The following is an 18,706-nucleotide window of genomic DNA, read 5'->3' as shown; positions in this document are numbered from 1 at the left end:
TGATTATACCTGAGCCTTTACAGGCCAGTTCAGAGTGTAAACTCTCCATCTGGCTGGAGAGGTTTTTTGACTCTGTGAAAAGAGGCTCCAGATGTGAATTTCAAGGATGCTGGAGCACAAAAAAAATGAATGTGATTCCTGCTATAAGCTGTAAGAAAGGAGCAGAATTTAAAAGTATCACTCTGTGGCTAAATAATTTTGACTGACCTGTCTGAAATACTGATCAGAGACTCCAATCTTTTGTGAGCTTTTTCTGGAGTGCTTGCACAGTCTGCAGCTTTCTGCAGACCCAGGTGTGCACATCTGAAGCACTCTGTGGCCTTATTTTGCTTAACAATGTTGCTTTATAAATGAGATAGCAGCCACCTGGGCTGTGGCATACGTTCTCAGGAGGTCAGGAAGCTGTAGGAAAACTTGAAGCTTCTCTTTAGTATCATGGACCACTAAATGCATTGAAGTAGAAAAAAAAATAGACATTAAAAGTTGAGTTTACATTGTCTCCCGTTGACAATTAGTTTCTACAAAAATGACAACTATTTCTACCATTTACTTAGTATGTGAAAAAAATGTCTGGGGCTTTAATCCCCTGATTGTGTCAGAGTTGTTGACTTGTAGTAACTTAGGCTTTGTGCATATTTCTCATTTTCTCTGTGTTTTTGTTTGATGTTCCTTTTGAGTAGCAGTAATACAGATCTTTCTTTTCCCATCTCTTGTACACATTCTTCTAAAGTCTTCGCTTCCAGGCTAAGAGAACAGGAGTGATATTGATGTCTTAGGAAGGTGTTTTGGGAAAGGTTTGCTTTAAATGCAAAGACCACAAAACCCCCCAACTTTTGCACCACAAAAGTTGGGAAAGTGGGCTTAACTTAAAAAAAAATGCCTTTTATAGAACCAAGAAAATCTGAAAGTGTCAAAACTTGGGTAGAAGTGGGATGACAGGTCAGATTTCCAGAGTGGTTTTTGCATAGCCATATTTTTACACATTACTTGAACTGATTCCTGCCCAAGTACTTTTTAAAATATCACTAGGCACCTGCTTTCTTATTTTTTCTTTCTTTTTTTTTTTTTCCAAAATGGGAATAATAAAACCAGTGTGTGACCAGCCATTTATCTGAAGGGTGGGTGCTGTGTCAGGCAGTACCATTTTCCTTCAGGAGCACGACATCAGCACTTCTCAGTTTGCTCAGTAACATTGAGGCAAAGCTGAAATTCCTTTTTGCTTCCTTGCAGTGTTGGCTCTGAAGAGCTTGGGTGGGAATGTGGGGTTTTTCCAGGTGGACAGGACTCCCCGTGTGTGTTGTGAGGAGGCCTCTGGAGCTGCCATTATTATTTATTTTGAGAAATGAATGGAATAATTTATAGAATAATAATCAATGGAATAATAGATTTAGGAATAATGAGACAACAGACCAGCAGATCCTCAAACCTTCAATACTTTTATTATATTGATGCCTGTAGAATAAGGTCCAGAGTTTCAATTCGGCTGTTACTGAATTCCAGCCACTCCGAGCAGTGCAAATACTGGGTACCCAATTTCATTTTCAGTGTTGGGATTTCAGGCTGGATCACAGTATTTCTGTTCACACTACAGGGGAAAATCAGTCAGATAGGCTTGGAAAAATCAGGCACAAACTTAACTTTACATCCTGCTGATGTTGATGAAGCTTTTGCTCACAACATACAAATTCTGCACGTGTTGTTGGAGCCTTAACTATCCCACTTCTCTTGGAATGAAAACCAAATGTAATCTTATTTCAGTTTAGGTTTTGAAAAAGGGAAGACAGTGGTAATGTTAAAGCAAAATGTTTGGTTAATCTGAGATAATTTCTTAATTCTTTAAATGTCTAAGAATTTTTTTTGCTTTTAAAACCTCAGAAGAGTACAGTTTAAGAGGTTTGATCTTGGATGCAGTGCTTTTAGCTGCAAACAAATGAAATCCAAAATGGCATATCCAGGATGGAAAGACAATGAGACCTTGAGAATGTAGGAATAAATGTCCTGAATTTACATAGAATTATATCCATGTCCAATGATGGACTCCTGAAAGGTTGGAACTGGATGATCTTTAAGGCTCTTCCAACCCAGATCATCCTGTGGACTGTGCTGTGAAAGGATCTTTGACAGTGTTTATAGGGGAACTTTTTATTTTTGCTGAGTGATGCCAGACTGAGAAGTCTGCTGTAATTTGAAATTTCCAGCCCCTTAAATTGGAAACTGGGCACTGCACAGAGTCCCCAGTGTTGGGATGCTGTTACCTCTTGTTCCATGGGTTAATGCCCTGCAGCCCATGGGAGTTGGGGTTTGCCAGCCTGTTCTTGCTGATGACCTTGGGCACCAAGAGCTAAATTGTATTTATTAACCAGATCTAACTCTTTGGTGCCAGGAATCCCCTTTTTGGAGTAAGTGCTGAATTATGCAAATGTTCTTGGCAAATGGAGCCAGGTATTTCACTGCTCAGAAAACTCAATTACTCGTGACCAACAGCTGATAGGAGACAAAAGCTGAGGTTCTCCCAGCCAGAGAGTGCTGGATATCTGAAAAGTGTGAGCTTTGACTTCCAGGACCAGCTATTTGATAAATCTTTACAAGCAGAGATTTTGGGTTCTAGCATCTGTCTTGTTCCTAAGACCACGTACAAACATGCTGAATTAGAGAGTTTTCACCTGTCTTCTCACAGAATTGACTCCACACCGTACCATAAGAGTCTCGTTTGTAGTGACATGCTGTGCCTGTCTTTTTAGAAAATTCATGACCTCTTTATATCTATTTTGTGGAAAGTGTAACTTTTTTCATTGATGACCTGTATAAATGTGTGTTACGAATGGAGAGATTTAAGCTTGAAAAGCATGTTTGCAGATTACACAGCTTCATTATGGAATTTATAAATTTAACAGAGTAATATACAAGAGCATAACTATTTTCCTTAAGTAGAATGTATAACAATATATAATAAATTATTCTCCACGTAGTTCACCCACTATTTACAGTTTTACACAATTCAAACTGTGTGTTTACAGAAAGTTCAATAAATGTATATTTTGTACTATGTACAGATTCCTGGTCCCAAAGAAAATGTGTGAACTTAGTTTCTAACTTAACTTTTGAGATTGTAGTTTTTTTTTTTCTTTTTTTTTTCTTTTTTTTTTCGTTTGGAATCAGTTGAACAAACTGCGTTACGCCTGTCGATGGTGGAGGCTTGCATTGAAGTAAACGGGAATTGGAAATATTTCTAATCTACAAAAGTGATTCCACTAAATAAAACAGGCAATTACATTGTGTGTGTGTATTTGAGTGCTACACAAATCGTCCTCACATCTCTTTTACTGTCCCTGATTTGCAAACTTTCCAGGCCTCTTTCTATTTTCTGCCTCAAGGGAGTTAGTTTAAAGTGAAATACTGAGGGCTTATCGTGATCACTTTTTAGTTACAATTATAAAACTCCCTCCCTTTTGCTGTTTTTTTCCCTTTCATGTTGAAATTCTAAGATAAAGCTACATGTGCTTGGCTCCAGCCCCAGCATTCCCCAGAGACCACCTGGTCTGGGGCTTTCAAGAGAACTGGGGATGGATTAGGATGCCCAACTTCTGGAATACTGCATCACACAGGAGCAAAATACATTTGTATCTTTTGCCCTGATTCAGATTCAGTACTGTAAAATAAAAGCTAGACCTGTCTAATATAATTTCTAAGAATTTAAGGATGCTGAAGGCAAAAATAAATATGTTTTTAACCTTTATGATTTGAAGGAAAAATGAGCCAGGATGTAACCAGCTCAGATTTGTCATCTGTGGAAATCTTTATAGGCAGAGCTGGAAGGATTTTGACACGGATTAAATAAATTAAACCTGGGGATGGGACAGGAGGGGATTCTGCTGTCACCTGAGACCTGGAGCAAACTTTTCTGTTAAAAGAACTTAAAGATTCAGCCCCATCCCTTTAAGGATTAAAACTCAGAGCCACTGAATGGTCTAGCAAAAGAAAAGAATCTTTTCTGTGGATTAAAAAATGGAATTACTGTGATAAGATTGACTATTAGCCTTGGTTCACATTAATGGAGCAGACATGGGAAGCAAAATATATCCCTATGTTTTCCAGCTCAGAGTGTATCAAAAGACTGGTTTATCCTATCTAACTGAAAATATGCATTTTAATGTATTTTTCCTCAAAGCCAAAGAATAATATACCTCTGAATAGCATTGTTGGTTTGTTTAAATGGGTTTTTTTCAATCCTGACATGTGATAATAAATTTGAATGCCATCCCAGCTGTTTAGATAGGAATATTAGGCAAACTGCAGATGTTCATCGTGGCTGAATTTCATTAGGCTGCATTTATGTGAGCTGATTTAAAAGACAGAACCCTGAAGCCTGGTTAAATCATTTAACTCATTTCAGTTTTAGTCTTCAGTAATTTTTAAGAATCTAGGAGATTATTCTAACAGCTTCTGAAGGAAAAGAGGTGAATTTGGCAAAAAGTAGACGATCTTAGATTTACTGAAGGTTTGACTCGATTTCAGAGTCTTTTCCAACCTTCATGATTCTGTGATAAAGAAGACAATTATCCCTGCAAATACATGTGCCCAGGAGAGGCTCTGGGACGTGGGTGAACGTGGTGCTTGGCTCTCATTTGTGAGCTTGCAGGGCTGGAAGTTCACCAAAATAATGAGAATTCCTATACTGATGAAGTTAATTTGTATGTACCAATTTCAGTGAAAACTTCCCAGTGTTTTTACTGGAAGTGGTAAAGCTTAAAATTATCTGCAGCCTTTCAAAGGTTCTACTTAGCCACAGCTATGGGAGAGATTTATTCTCTTTTACCAGTTAGCAGCTTTTTCTGGGGTATGTGCTCTACTTGAACAAAACGCTTGCTACAGGTTTTTAATCCTATTAAACAGGACTGAAAACTTTGTGACCTACAACTTAGACTTGTCTGGAATTAAGGGTTTGCTGAACAAACATTTGAAACAGGGAGTTTATTTGAACAGTAGAGCAGATATGAAGAAAATACAATTAGCTCTGTGTTTTCTTGTCTTTACCCCTGCTCCTTAGGAATAGAAGTGTTTGTGACACTGTCCAGTGTCCTGCTGCTTGTCTTTATAGGTGTCACCTCGCTGAAGCTGCTCCATGGCTCTTCCCTCTTACTCTGAGCAGAACATCAGAGTTTGTTCTGGCTCGTGAACACCAAGTGGAACTCAGTGAGCACGCTCACCTTCCTCTGAAAATTGACTCCTGTCCCATACTATAAGAAAGTAGCAAAACAATCCAGGGTATATTACAAGCATGCAATAAAACATTTTTAAAAAAGGCTTTTAAGGAAACAAAACATGTTCTGGTTTGTTTTTAAAACAACCTGTGGAGTTTCTGAGCCAAGAGGAATAGGATTATTTGAACAAGTCTATCCTCCAAGTCTTTTGAGCTGTGGAGTTTTGTTTTCCCCTGCATTTCCCTCTTACCCAAATTACCTTTTCCAAAATGCCAGAAGCCTTTTGAAGTATTATTTTAGAAGAGTAATTTATTCTTCTGGTGATCATCCCTGTCAGGGATACAGGAGAAGTCGGTTTCCTGAGGAGTATGAAGTGACACCATCAACTTAAATCAGTCTTAATCCTGAGAATGTTTTAGCTCATGTTGTAAGTATCTGGAAATGTGCACTTCAGAATGGGTTTTGGATCTTTGTATTTGCAGTTGTTTCAAAGTTGGTTTTTTTGGGGGTTTGTTTTGTTTTGTTTTTTTGTTTTTAATTTGGGGGATTTTAATGCTCACCTACAGCTGTCTTAGCAAACTATATATAATTGGAATAAGAAAGCAAGTGAAGTCCACCCCCCCAGCTGGTTGTTGTTAACTCCCAGTAAAGAACTGGAGACTGGTCAGATGTCAAGAATCAGTTTCAGGGAGAAAATAAAACCAAAGCAGAAGGCTGATTTAGAAGGCTTTTAGAGAGAGTAATATCAATTAGATGTGCAGCATGAATTAAAGTAATGTAAATGTTTAATTGCAGAAATGTATTAACTTAATGCTTCTACACTCTTCAAGCTCATGGGAATTTTAGTATGAAAACTTTATTGTTCTGTAAGGAAATACTGATAGGTGCTAGCCCAATGGATGTTTCAGATATTAGGCTGAGGGTCTCAGTTTGCCTGCACCCAAAAACCTCAGCATGGGCATGAGTTCAGCGCCAGAATAAACCCGCCCCAGGCCCCAGCCCAACGTTTATTGTCAAATAGCTACTACAGAGCTTTCATATTAGCATTTGATAAGGGGTGTACTCGCCTTATCACCTGGTTTCTAGATAGACTGTAGCCTTTAGCCTGATTTTTATATTCCCTTTACCCAGGGATCAGCTGGGTCTTGTCCTGTGGCTGCCTCTTGCTCTGCATGCAGTGGAGCACATTCCTTCTGCCACCTCTCCTGTGCATCTGAGCCCTTTGATTTTTCTCCCTTGTCCATCTCTTTTTGGCCTGAAGCTGCCAGACTATTCTGTAAAAGTCTGAAAATCCCCTCAGTGTTAGGAACTGTTCCCTCTTGCATCTTCTCTGTATTTTCTAGGTTTTCTCATACTAGGAACAGTCTCATTCTACATGGCCCCACCTGGCTGCACCCTCCCTCAGGCAGCTGTGGAGACTGAGAAGGTTCTCCTCTATTCTCTGCAGGCTGGACCCTCTCACAGGGTTTGAGGCACCTCTAAAAACCAAACTGAGTTTCCTGCAGGCAGGGAGCTCACAGATGGTGTGAACACCCCTCTCAGCCCGTCTGGCCAGGCTGTGCCCATTGCCTGGGTGGATCCCTGCTGGCAGAGCCCTGCAGCGTGTGCTGAGCATCATTCCCAGCTGAGCCAGGCAGCTCCTCGCGTGCTCAGGACTAAACCCCTGCAGATGTTTGTGTGCCACGGAGCTCACAACTCATTTCCTCTGCTGCTCTGGGGGATTTGCTGAAAGAAGAAAGAGAAACAACAGAAGACACAGTTGCACAGTCTATGTTAGCTGACGCAAAAAAAGATTAATGGAGCTGCTTCTGACGCTTTTTGATTTTTTTTTTTAAATTTCAGTACTGCTTGACTTCAAAAGTTTTTTGCAAAATTTCCTGGAAAATGTGCTTAGTCTGGTGTATCATGCTACTGTATCATGTTCTCAGTGTTTGAAGAGCGTGTGGTTTTAAGTGATGTAATTCCTGTGCTCCAATTTATGAGTTCTGCGCAAGTAATGCTCTCCAACCTTATTCTCAATTCATTGGATCATAGAATCATTTACATTGGAAAACATCTCTAAGGTCATCAAGTCCATCTGTAAACCCAGCACTGCCCATGCCACCACTAACCCGTGTCCCCAAGTGCCACATTCACACATCTTTTAAACACCCCCAGTGTCAGTAGCTCCATTACTTCCCTGGCAGCCTGTTCCAGTGCTTGACAACCCTTCTAATGAATTTTTTCCCTAAAACCCAATCTAAATCTCACCTGGCACAACTTGAGGCCACTTCCCCTTGTCCTGTCCCCTGTTCCCTGGGAGCAGAGCCTGACCCCCACCTTGCTCCACCCTCCTGTCAGGAGCTGTGCAGAGCCAGGAGGTCCCTCCTGAGCCTCCTTTTCTCCAGGCTGAGCCCCTCCAGCTCCCTCAGCTGCTCCTCATCAGATTGTGCTCCAGCCTCTTCCCTGGACAAACTCCAGCTCCTCAATGTCTTTCTTATCCTGAAGGGCACAAAACTGACCCAAGGATTGGAGGTGCAGCACTGATGGAGAGAGCAGCCTCAATGCATGGCACTGAACCAAAAACTTCACCAGTTCTACTCTAATGAGGATGATGGAAACAATTACCAGAAGCAGAGTATCTGCCCACCAGTAACACAACCAAACTAATTTTTCTGTGTCTGTTGGGAGCATCAAGAGTCTAAGGGTTGCCACTTCTTTGCTACCCAAATCACCATTCTGTTCTCCCCAGAGATTGATTCAGTGGTTCTCCCCTGTGTCTGACTGTTCTCCCTGGCACCAAACTTCATCACTGTGTGTTGGTCACAGCTTTCACTGCCTGAGCAGAACAGCTGGAACTGGGCAGGAGTTACAAATCCTCTAAGTGCAAAAAAGCAGGCACTGGCAATTGGAGGTACCAGCTGAAACTCACCCCATTCCACCAGTCCCACTTCTCCTGTACTTGTAGCCAGACAAAACCTTAAGACAAAGGCACAGGGCAGCCCAGCCTTCAGGCCAGCTGTCTCTTTTGACATATATTTCACTAGGCAGTTGTAGTTCCTGAATTAAACACGTTCTTTGTCTATTACATCTATTACATCTATGACCCCCAGCACAGCTGGTGATGTTTTTCCAAAGGGGAAGAGGAAAACTGGGGTTCATCTACTTCGATCTCATAGAAATCAAATCTTTTCAAAAAGAAAGCCCATGTTTTCTTCTCCTGCTCTGAGGAAGAGTAGCTGGAAGGGGCTGTTCCCATAGTTGTCCCCTTTTCCTGGCCACCACGAGGATCCTGGGCTGGGACCCCTGGTCTGTGTGAGCTCAGGGAAGATGTGGCTGTTTTCTGCTGCCGTGCAGGGAGAGGGTCATTGACTGCATTCAGCTGAAGGCCTTCTGTAATCGATTTTCAGAACAGTCTGAGGTCGTTGCATGCTGTGCCCTACGGCATCGCAAGGATTTGTACATTGTGTGCTTTGACCTGATTCTTTTTCCCCTCTCTCCCAGCATCCTGAGGTAGATCTGCCTTGCTTTGTTGTCCCTAGCACGTGTCTGGAGGGGGTGGGGTGGCAGTGATTTGATTTGATTTTTTAATTAATGCCTAGAAATGTACATGCAGCATCAGCTTTTGACTTTCCACCGCCCAACCTTTGGTGTCATTGCCCTGAAGTGCAGCTCTGGTGGGGCCTTTTGCACAATGTTTGGGCCTGTTCTGGAGCACATTCACAAAAAATATTTATGAAGCCACAAGCCATGGGTTTCTAAGATGTAAAAAGATATAAATTTTGAGTCATGCTGCTTAGTTCATTGCAAGACCCAGAGATACAGCTTTGCTTTGTGTAGATCCTTGGTCTCAGCCAATTAACTGAGCCTCCAGGAGAGGTTTCTTTGTCATTGCAATCAGCTCAGAATATTTTAATTTGATACCTGGAGCAGTTAAAATGTTTATGTGGATCTGCCCATACATGTGGTTGGTGCTGTACAGTCAGGCATAAACAGGAGGTACCAACCCCAGCAGAAATTTAGAAACAAAAGAACTTAACTCAGCATTAAGTGTAGGGAAAAATTTGCACTGAAAAGAACCTTTGAACAGCAAAAGATGATGTTATTTCTCTAGATTAAATGTTAATTAGTTAGATTAATATTTACAAATATTACATACTTATGGCCAATATTTGATTAAATTATGAAAGTAGGATAAATACTTATTTTAATAAAGTTTGGCAAACAAGCTCAGCCCTGTATAAATGTCAAATACAATCTGTATTTAAATGAAGTCACTGCTGTCAAAAACAGACACAAAAAGTCTCAAGACATTTCCCAAGCAAATCCATGCCTATGTTCCAGTCTCATTTAGGAGCACAATCTCTAATTGCAGGAGTGCTTTGGAAAACTGTATTAGGAATTTTCTCCACTGGCAGATCAGCGATTTTCTTTGCAGAAGCGAACAATGGAGAAGTGACCTAAATACACACAATTATGCAGGAGATTTTGCTTTGGGGCACAAAATAGAATTGTAGGCCGGCTATGAAAGTTAATTTGAATTTCAGACTGAGTCCCAACTGTTGCAGAAGGGAGAGTCAAAGGAATCTACATTTCAGGGGTTTTTCCAGCCAGCTGTAAGTGCTGAACTTTCCTGCAGTAATCTGTTTATAAACCAGACTTGTAAATGCTTGTGGAACAGCCTCTCTCTCACTGCTGAAGTTTTCTCACCCCTTTCCCTCCTGTGCTTCAAATAATTGTCAGTGTGTTCTCAGGGAGGTGTCCTAGAATAGGATGGCCTCGTTCTCCTGGTTAGTGGGGAATGCTGGATCTGGGGTGTTGTCTCAAAGTCTGGCTGCTGCAGAGCTGAGCAGTAGAAAAAGCAGCTGATGTGAAAACAAGGTCCAGACATTTCAGCACTAGAAAACTGGAGAGAAATCTGAGGGTCAAAATGCTGTTCTTGCCTTCTCTTTCTCTTTGCAGACAGGGTATGATTTCCAGAACAAAAACAAGGTAATGAAAACCAAAACAGTCCTGTGTAATCAATGGGAAGAGGCCAGAACTGTCTGTTCATCTCAGCTGATTATAAAGCAGAAAGATGAAAAAGTAGCAGAGGAAATGAAACAGAAAATCAAAAGAGAAAAACTAATAGAAATATTATAGAAAAACGGATAGAATTATTAAAAAGTTAATAGAAAATCAAATGTAATAAATAGAAAATTAAGAGACAATCCAAAGCTGGTCGTCTCCTATATTCATACAGGCTGAACCTGTTAGCCTCTGATAAAAAAAAGAAAAAACCTTGCAATTTCAGTGTGCTGAGAAAATCAGGGTGCTGCAATATGGTAAACCCACACCTGTGGTCTGCAGTGCTTCTTACTGAGCAAATTCCTTCACTCAGAGAGGTCAAAGCCTTTCCATGGGAACCATGTCTGCAATTCTGCTCCTGGGCTGGAAAAATCCTCTTCTGGGAGAGCCAGGCAGAGCGAGGCAGTGGGGTGGGACAAGCAGACAGGCTGTTGTCATGTCTGGGATCCAGGTGAACCTGAAAACTCCAAGAATGCTGCAGTGCAGCCTCTGACCCATTTCTGTGCTCCTCTGTTCAGCAGCTGAGGAAAACCTCTAAGGGTCCTGGTGGGGTGACCTGGGCAAACCATGGAGAAACAGGCAAAAACCTGGTGAGGGCTTCATATGGAATAGGATCCTCATCCCACTGGTGAGCCCATTTCCTACAGTACTTGGGATCAAGTCCAATTTGGAGACAGGCAGGTTTTATTAATTTTTTTATGCTGTTAATTTCTAGTTTAGAATAACTTGTTCACAGGAAAAATGTTTACTGCATCAATTGGCAAGGCCGAGACTGCTGTTTCAAATACCCAAGAGAAGGAGTGTCCCCCAAGAGATTTATTTCCCAGTGACTCCTGGTTTTAAGTCACACCAATCTCACTGAGTGCACAGATAGTCCTGGGCATGGCCAGGTGTCCTGGGAGCTCTGCAGGTTTGTGGGGAGAGGTGGAGGTGGTAGGAAGGAGGGACAGATCTTCATTTGGCCCAGAGAAAAGCCAAACTGGGAAAATTCCCCTACTGGGATCTCCACCGTGACACTCTGCATGTGCTCATGCCTTCATTTCTTTAGGAATAATTACATTTGGCTCCACTTTGTCCTACAGTTCATACAGATGGAGAATATAAAAAAAAAGGTGATGTAATGTCTCCGTTAAAAATATCTGCCCACTTCCTCCTCCAGCCCATGGGTCAGAGGGAACCATGGAAAAAAGGACATTCCTCCTTCCTCTGTCTGATCTCGGCCTTGATAGGGCTCAGACCAATGTTGCTTCAATTAATTTATTTTCTTCTATAACACATGTTTCAGAGCACTTCAAAAGCTGAGTTCCCTAATCTCTGGGAGATCAGCATGAGTCAGAAGCATCTGCAGAAGAGCAGGACGGTGCCTGAGCTGAGTTTCCCCAGCCAGCAGCAGGCACGCTCCTGTCGGGGGGAGCAGAGCTCTGGCAGGGGTAACTCAGGGGCTTTAGGAGGAGGCTGTGCTGAGCTCAGCAGAGCTCAGAGCTGCTCTCCTTGTCTGCTGTGAGCTGCTGCCTTAGGGACGTTCAGAGAAAGCAGCTTCAGTACTGCTGCCCTCCCCTGGATCACAGAGCCGTGGAATTATCAGATGGTTTGGCTTGGAAGGGACCTTATGGATGGGCTCATTCCACCCTCCTGCCGTGGCAGGGACACCTTCCACTATCCCAGGTTGCTCCAAGACCCATCCAACCTGGCCTGGAACACTTCCAGGGATCCAGGGGCATCCACAGCTCCTTTGGGGCACCCTGTGCCAGGGCCTCATCCCCTTCACAGGGAAGAATTCCTTCCTAATATCCCATGTAAACCTACTGACTTTCAGCTTAAGGCCATTGGGATTTTTGTTGGGATTTTTCTGGGAGGGAAAGACAGGCCACACCTTTGATTCAGGTATGTGCAAAGAATGGCCAGGCTGGGTGGGGCCCTGGACAACCTGGTCTAATGGAAGATGTCCCTGCCCGTGGCAGGGGTTGGAGATGATCTTTAAGGTCCTTTCAACATAAACCACTTGTGATTCTGTGTGTGCCACAAAGCCAGGGCTAAGAGGGGAGCACTTCATCCCTGGTTCATCCGTGCCTGGACTTGCTGCATCAAACCAAATCAAAGGACAGAGCTGCAAGCCTAAATCATCTCAGTTCTCACTTTCCTGTGGTTATCATTGTCACTGTTCATTTATTTTACAGCAGAGCTCAGGCTCACCAGTCATGGATCAGCCCTGGCTGAGGAGAGTTGCTGCCACAGAACAAAGGGATGTGGGTGCAACAGGCAAATTCCAGGAGCTTCTGCAAAACAAAGAGGCAGCATGAGGCACCCAGAGATGGGAAACCCTGCTGTCAGGGGCTGGGGAGGTGTGGGAAATAATAGTAAAGGTAAGATGATTTAATAGTAAAGGTAAGATGATTTAATAGTAAATGTAAGATGATGGTGAGGAGGGAGAGGTTCTTTCCTTTTAAGAGATAATCTGTTTTGCTTTAATGGCACGATTTTCTTAATCTGGGACTTCTAACACTGATGGCTGAACAGTCTAGAAGGGTTCTAAAATTAATTTTCTCCTTTAAGGGGCACTGTTTGTGTTACATCAGGCAGGTGATCGCTGCCTGGGCTGACCACCCTCCATCAGCAGCATCCTCCATTACAACTTTAAATTGTTTCTGGCAGCGTTTGCCCGCAGCAATGTGCTCACTGTGGCCAGGCAGGTGTAGCTGCCTGCCACCCCTGCCAGCCCTACTCGGGGTTTGGTGTGTCCCAGCCCGGAGGTGGGGAGCACTGATTCCCTTTTGTTCCCCCTAAATCCCATTTCCCTCCCCTCTGTGCCGTGCCCCGGTGCATGCAGCGCTGCAGCCGCACAAAGCTGTGATAGTAAAAGGGTTTTTAAATCATGGGGATTTAGGGTTAAATGGAAAATAAGCTTAGTAGGCCCTGGAAAAATAAATGCCTTAAGCACATGAAGAACTAGTACTTGCTAGAACTGCACTGTGTAGCTAGTATATGATAAATGATATAATTTTTAGATGTGACGCTTGTTTAGTAATTAAATATCATTACTGTTTAATCAGAAAGAATAATCATGAGAAACTGTGGTCAGGGACCTAAGAAAGATCACGATAAACTCATGTCAATGTATACAATAGAACAATATAAGTTTAATAATGAATATGTAAGCTATATAACGATAGAATATAAAATACGTTCAGCTCGAAAGCTGTGTCCGAGTCAGATTTGGGTCTGTACCCCTGATTCCCAGAGCTCTCAATAAAAGCACCTGCAGATAATCATACCCCGTGATGATGTGTGCTCCTGAAGGCTGACAGCTGGAGGATCCCGATCCCTCACTGCGAATGGCACGAAGGGCTGGAGCCCTGCCCCGGTGCCGGTAACCGCGGGCTGAAGGCGAGCCAGAGCCCCGGTGTTGTTGTGGGTGGCGAAGGAAGAACAAATAGACCGCTCGGGAGGCTGCTGGAGATGGAATGATTCATCTTTTCACTTTTCCTCCTCCTCCTTTCCTTGACTTTTGGGGGGTTTTGTTCATCCTCTGCTACACTGTGGGAATCCAGGGCTTCCCTCTGGCTGCCCTGGCAGGTCTGGGACCCTGGCAGGGGTCAGGAACCCCCCTGGACAGAGCCCCCAGAGACACTGTCTGTGATCTCTGTCCATGGAAAAGAGTTTTCAATCTTACAGGATCAATTACAAGCTCTGAGTGTTTGATAAGAGTAATAATTAAGTGTGACACGGGTGCAAAAGTAAAATTTTAGATTTCTAGATTAGGGGTTCAGAGGGGACAAGATGGAGGAAATTGGGTGTGTCTTGTCCTTTTCCTCCTTCTTCATGCCCTCCATGTTTCACTGTGGTGTTGGCATTTTTCTGTTGGTTCAGGCTGGGGACACACTGTTCAACGTAGGTGACAGATATTGGCACGTTATTGTAAATCCAGCACAGGTAGTTTGTGGTATTTAATGTTTGTACCATCCCACTGAGGGCAGAGCCCCACACGCTGCCCTGCAGGACAGAGCTGCGGCAGGGCAGCAGAACATGTTAGAGATAAACAGAATAAACAGCCTTGAAACCAGCACAGACCAATTATGGCTTCTGCTTTGGCAGCGGGGCAGAAAGACAGAGACTTTCTACAATCTCGGAATCACCAATATCCACAGATTCCGACACTACACAACTGGAGGTGGGAAACCCTACAGTGGCTTATTTCAGCTGAGACTGAATTTCAAATAACCTGTGCCTTAGTTTTCACCAAGACCCCTTTGATCTGCAAACTGAAGCACGAATTTGCTTCACCAGCCATCCAAGCTGGATTTCTTGGACTTGCAGCAGTTGTGTGGCACTAAATTAATGCTGTAAGTGGTGGGGGTGATTCTCTCCTTGCCAGAGATGTGCAGTGCTGCTGAGCTCACCATGGTCAAAGCTCTCTTTTGGCAATTCTCTGTACTTTCTGCCACTGCAGGAATCAAATGAGCTCATGCAGGTGAAATATGAAATAGAGAAACATCTTTAACTGGGAGGGTCACACCGTGCTGTTCTTTTTGAGAAGGAAAGGAGGTTGGGATTTCTAGGGGTCTCTAAACACTGGGGCTTGGAAGTGTGTGTGCAAACAAATGTTCATCCAAGTTTAGTCTCTTGTCCCTACATAGGTGGGAAGAATCATGGAATCAGGGAATGGTTTGGGCTGGAAGGAGCCTTAAAGATGCACTGGCACAGGTTGCCAGGGAAGCTGTGGCTGCCCCATCCCTGGGAGTGTTCCAGGCCAGATTAGGTGGGGCCTTGTCAGGTGGAAGGTTTCCCTGTCCATGGCAGAGGAGTTGGAACAAGATGATGGAATCATCCACAGCTTCTCTGGGCAGCCTGTACCAGGGCCTCACCACCCTCACAGGGAAGAATTTTTCCCTAACATCCCATCTAAAACTGTCTTCTGTCAGTTTGAAGCCATTTCCCCCTGTCCTACCCCTCCATGCCTTGGTAAACAGCCCCTCTCCAGCTCTCCTGCAGCCAGTTTCGGCACTGGGAGGGGTTTTAAGGTCTCCCTGGAACTTCTCCAGGCTGAACAGCCCCTGCTCTCTCAGCCTGTCTCCTCAGCAGAGGATTCCAGCCCTTGGATCACCTTGGTGGCCTCCCTGGACAATGATGTCTCTGTACTCCCTGTTCTCCAGTCCTGGGATTTGTGCTGCAGTGAGTGACCCCTCTTCTTCCCAAATGTTTTCAATCACACCAAGTCAATAATACATCCATTAAAAGAGAAGCTGTTGATCCTTGGGCAGCAATCCTGAACCTCCAGAAGAGACCATGAGGAGCTGTTAGTTTGCTTCCATGCTACTTCCAGACACAATAATCCAGGGAAAGGCACCCTGAGGCCAAACACACAAAGCCTGGGTTGGTTTCCCAATGCTGGAAGAGTGTAAGGGCTGGCAAATAAATCTCCCTGCATGGATCTCAGGGAAATCTGCTGGGTGCTGCTGGCTTTTCAAGGTGGATTTTTTTGACCCTGAAATGAACATGATGAAACAGGCATTGTGGAAATAAGACTAATGATGGGAGGTAACCCAGCCCTTTAGGAGGGATTATTTATAATTCCTTAAACCAGAGAAAGGTTAACTCTGAAACAAAAGCCCTTAATTTTTTTATCTCGTCTTCTTTTCTTCATGTGCCTCGTTTTCCAAATTTTATTATAAACCACCAGAATAACAATAGTCAGTGTACATTTTATCACTGTGTGTGAGGCTTCTTTTTTTTTTTTTTATCCACCTCTTTATCTATTATAGCACTTCCCTCTCCCTTCCCCCTTCCCCTCTCCCCCCATAATCACCATAACTCGAGGGGAAAGAGTCAGGACTCTGGCAAAACCTGTTTCTGACTGAACAAGTGAAATCCTGCCCCCACTGACACCAGGGGCACATTCAATTTGCCTTTGCTGAGGCCAGAGTTTCAACCCTTATTTTTGTTGATCATTTTGGAGAGGCCATGGGGAAGAAAAGAGGAAAAGAAGAATTCGATTAGCAGGGACCTCTTGCCCCAGAGCAGGTGTAAGGGCATACACAGGCTGAGGACTGGAGTTAAACGTGGGAGAGCAGCTAAACATCAGCCACCTATGGATGCTTTTTTTCCATCGTGACACATCCACTGCCACAACGCTTATTTAAAAATAAAATAAAATAAAATAGCTGTTTCAAAGGCAATATAAAGGCATTTCATTGCTTTCCACGTATTAAAAAGTCTAGGAGAGCACAGGGGCTGGGGGAATCCTGGCCATTTCCCTGCTCTGATGTTATTTAGCTCTTGTCATGCTCTGTTTCTTCTCGTGGCCATCACGAGCCACTAATGCGGCCCCACAGCGCCGGGCAGGGCTCTCCCTGGGGCTGGGGATCTCATGTCAGGAGGGTACGATCCAATTCACGTTCAGATGGATGCATTAAACCTTTTTACTCCGTGCCCTGTCACTGCAAGCCGATCTCTGCACCCCCAGCCCACAAACAGCAGCTCTGTGTGCTCGTTGATACAGAATGGATTGTCACTAAACCTTTCAGGCATTGTTGTCAAGGTCAATAATACTGATCTGGTTTAGCACAACAGGGGGCTGGGAAGGGGAATTCTGTCAAGATATGACCTTTAAAAGACCTCATCTTCAGAGTATCAAAAGTTAATAAATAAATAAATTCTGGGGAGGATGTTATTTTAGTACCTTTGGGCTTATCTGAGCTGGGTGTAATTATCCATGCTGGCAAGAGAGCAGCTTGAGAAATGGCATGATCCATCCAATGGACAAACCATCCACCAGGACACTAATTCAGTGAGTTCAGCTAAGGAGTTCACCTTCATTTTTCCAGTGGTCATTTTTAGCAACATTCATAGAATCATGGAGTAATTGAGGTTGGAAAAGAGCTTTAAAATTATCAAGTCCAACTGTTAACACAGCACCACCAGGGTTTTGTGTGTTCACCACAAAACCGTGTCCCCAAGTGCCACATCCACACATTTTTTTGAGCCCTTCCAGGGATGGTGATCCTACCACAGTCCTGAGAAGCCTGTTCCAATGCCCAACTTCCTTTTCAGACATGATTTTTTTTCCTGATATGTATTTCAAACCTCCCCTGGTGCAAGTTGAGGCCCCTTCCATCCCTCCTGCCCCTGGTTGCCTTTCTCTTAGTGGGATACAGAGATGGCACATCCAGCTGCCCTCACCCTCCCCTCCTGCCTCAGGTTACCCTACACTTTAAACCATGGTTTTAAACCAACCAGCAAGGGCTGTGCCTGCCCTGCACAGCCCCTGGGTCTCCAGTGGTGACATTAAACATTTGTTGGGGTCACACACAGTCTTCAAATTGGATAAAGTCTTCAGCCACAGAGGAGGCAAAGCAGAGGCAAGGCCAGGAGTTGGACTTTGATGATCCTTGTGGGTCCCTTCCAATTCAGGGTATTCTGATTCTGTGGCTCTAATAGATATGGGTCAGATCAAGAGTTTTTTTAGGCACACACTCCCATCACTGCTTTTCCTCCCTTTATCAGAATGATAACTGGGGTGGGTTACATGTCTTAAATCACTTGGCAGTGAATCACTGGTTAACTCACACATCCAGCACTTACAAACATTAAACATTACCAGCAAAAAGATGTGCATTGCAAAATTACCAGGTTGGTTACCCTTACCTTGGGAGAGCTGTAGGTAACAGGAAAACAAGTGTGTAAAACAAGCAGTTTTTCCAGCCAGCATAAATAAGTCGTTGCCTACTTTGCTCCAGGGAGCTAATTTTTCATGTGCCACCAACACTGGCTTTTTCACTTGACTTGATCTGTATTGTGGCATATGCACAAGCCCTTCTCCCTTCCTCTGTGTTACATTTATTTTAGGCCAGCATAAAAACATCTCTGGAAATCTGGAGAGAGTCTAAAGGTGTTTAGTGCATTGTTTGAAAAAGCTGGGTTTGTGTAGTGTGCTCAGAGCCTCCATCCTGCAGCCTGCAAGCAGAAATAGCAGAAATCCCACCTGATCTGGGATTTAGTGTTTATTCAACAGCAGCCCATCCCATTTGCTTTGGTGCTCTCTTCCAATCTCATCCTCAGCAGCAGCAGTGGCAAACACAGGTCTCATGCCTCTAGTGACAGAGGATTAAAGCCACTGTTCCCAGAAGTTCATTTTCAAGACGTTTCCCAGAGAGATAGCACATAACACTTTTAACTGACTTTAAATGTCAGCAGTGCTGGCAGAATCCATCCAGCAGGAGATGGAAGCTCCTTTCACCATGCCAGAGCTACTGGGAGCAGCTCTGTCTGTGTCTCATCTGCACACAAACTCAGAGTTTTTCTGAACAGTTCCCCTGTTCTGGCTGTCCCAAGGCCTCCACCAAATATCAGGTGGAGCATGACTGAGCATGGAACTCCCTCAGAGTGTGAAACTTTTAACGGTGCAAAAAAGGAGTTTTAGCCATTATTTTATCTGGAAGTTATTCATTTCCTGCCAGTTGTAG

The sequence above is a fragment of the Taeniopygia guttata genome, chromosome 5 (assembly GCF_048771995.1).
Source record: "Taeniopygia guttata chromosome 5, bTaeGut7.mat, whole genome shotgun sequence".
Classification (NCBI taxonomy): domain Eukaryota; kingdom Metazoa; phylum Chordata; class Aves; order Passeriformes; family Estrildidae; genus Taeniopygia; species Taeniopygia guttata.
The sequence above is the reverse complement of the archived record's forward strand: the minus strand, read 5'-3'. Positions refer to the sequence as shown.